The sequence below is a fragment of the Montipora foliosa genome, unplaced genomic scaffold, assembly GCF_036669935.1.
Source record: "Montipora foliosa isolate CH-2021 unplaced genomic scaffold, ASM3666993v2 scaffold_427, whole genome shotgun sequence".
NCBI lineage: Eukaryota > Metazoa > Cnidaria > Anthozoa > Scleractinia > Acroporidae > Montipora > Montipora foliosa.
In genome coordinates, this window is record NW_027179731.1 from 917,785 (window position 1) to 920,284 (window position 2,500).

General features: G+C 38.8%; 1 long non-coding RNA gene across 1 annotated transcript in view; it reads left to right on the top strand.

Moving 5' to 3' along the window:
* The window catches only part of LOC137988796 (uncharacterized), a 34,823-nt gene that overhangs the window by 31,111 nt on the left and 1,212 nt on the right, over positions 1 to 2,500 (top strand). The gene's annotated exons all lie outside the window — the stretch shown is intronic.

Sequence of the window (2,500 nt, forward strand, 5' to 3'; positions counted from 1 at the left end):
CAAAGCGTGAGTTTGAAAGTCTGAAAGCACAAAACCTCCGTGCTGCATATTAATTCTGCAGCGTACACATGTATTGCATTCTTAAACTAGTGAGCCTTTGACGTCATTTTCTCCTCGATCCAGCTCTCTCAAGAACATACAATGTAATGTTTGTAATGGCGGACCATTAAATAGGAAAATTACAGTTAAAATAAAGAGGTGTCTTTTTGAAATCAAGGCTTAAAACGTGGGTCACTTAATGTTTTGTTAACATAGTTTTGAAATCCAAAGAAAAATATGAATTGATTTTTTGGTCACAGGGGTACTTTAAGAGCTTTCATACCTTCGGTAGGTTCCTTAATTTTTTTTTACTAATTTCCGCCCTAAATGAAGGACAGATGCCGGTCATTCGAAAACAACAGCACAGAAGAATAGCGACAAAAATTCAAACAAAAAAAAAAAAGGGGAAAAAAAAAAGACCCCGGGCCCGCATTTTGGCTACAACCAACAAATATCTGGACGGTAAAGAGCTCTAGTATAATCTCCCTCCCCTCCGGTAGGAAGATTAGATCTGAACTTTTCTCCTTTTTTTGTTGTTATTTTGTACAGGAAATGCCTCATTGTCTCCTTGCAGTACGCTCTTAGAATCATCTACAACCCATCGACCAAACACGTCCCTGGCATCGAGTAAGTATTTCATCTTTTACATTTTACACTGTGGTGTACAATCATGTATTTGAACAAAGGAAATCCTAATTTTAAGCATGCAAGCTCAGTGTTGATTATTTAAAAAGCCGAGTTATTAGCCATCGTTAGTTCCAGTTGCGTGTTAGCTTCAAAGAAAGGGAAAGAGCGCCTAATATTAAGTGCAAATGAAACAGCACAACAAAATACAGTAAGTCCTTGCTGTCCACATTGCAGTTTTGCAGGGACGTAGGAGAGAAATGTTTTTGTTTTCTTCTTGACAACGGGAAAAAGTTGTTTTACTTTAAGAAATATGGTAGTAGCCAAAACGTGGGGCCAGGGTTGGGGTGTCTCGTTATTCTCTTGCACAAAGAATGTTCGGCACCTTTCCTTTATTTATTGTGGCAATCAGTCAAAAAAAATAAGGAACATACTGAAGGTGCAAAAGGGACATCTTAGTTTAAATTAAGAGAATTTCCGACTTGAATTGGAGTTTTTGTGGGGAATATACGCTAACTCCTAGACACTGGAGACTCGCTGAGCTCCACATTTGAAAACCACATTTTAATGTTTAGTTTGTAAAAACTTTGCGTGCAATACAGTTCCACTATGGTCGTCATGCAACGTTCTCATTTGCTTGTTTTCACAAAATTGTTCTAAATGTTGTGTGTTTTATCGTGAAATTGGATTGGATCCCATGACGTCGGAATAGAGTTGGATGGCAACTTCCTGTACCACTCTTACTTAAGTACAAACTGTTTGTAAGGAAAGTCAGACAACAAGATCGAAAACACGAACAAACAAGCAAATGAGAATGTTGCGTGACGACCATCATAGAACTGTGATTCTGTTGTTTTTTTTTTTTTTTTGACGAAGTGAACATTACAGTGCCATTTTTTAAAGCGTGGAGCTGAGCGAGACCCCAATGTCTCCAGCACTTGCATGCTATTCCATAATTTCCAATTTCAGCAATTTCTCAAATTGCTGTTACACCCTTTTTACAATTATTGAGGGTAGGCTAAGTGCTAGGGTTACCGTAGCGAGAGGGTTACTTTAGTTGGCTAGCACTTACACATTTCTTCTTCTTTATCAACGTGTTTACTAGGCAGCTAGGGTTACCCTGGCGATAGGGTAGCCCTGTCTGAGTGCTAGGGTTACCCTAACTGCCTTTAAAAAGGGCCGTAATTTCGAAAAAGAGAAAAACAAACTCCACTTTTCACAAAGACAAGGTCAGGTGCTCGGAAAAAGAAACTTGGATTTTAAAACACAAGAAAACGAAGAACGATTTGAGAAAACAAAAAACCATGATGTCCCTTAAAGTGCCCCTGTGATCAAAAAAAAACACTTCCTTTTTTCCTTCAGATTTGAAAGCGTGTTTGCTTAACACCTGACTGGCAAAATTTTGAGCTTTGATTTTTATCCAAAGGCCGTTTACTTTGAGTGTACCGGTAAGTTTTGGATTTTACGGTCCGCCATTACCCACGTTCAAAACTGGCCGATTGGACCTCAGAGGGTTGGATCCAGAGAAAAGTGACGTTAGAGGCTCACTAGCTTAAAATTTCCGTGTGTCAACGCCGCTTATTATATATGCAAAGCGTGAGTTTAAAAGTCTGAAAGCCCAAAACCCCCGTGCTGCATATTAATTCTGCGGCGTACACATGTATTGCATTCTTAAACTAGTGAGCCTTTGACGTCATTTTCTCCTCGATCCAGCTCTCTCAAGAACATACAATGTAATGTTAGTAATGGCGGACCATTAGACAGGAAAATTACAGTTAAAATAAAGAGGTGTCTTTTTGAAATCAAGGCTTAAAACGTGGGTCACTTAATGTTTTGT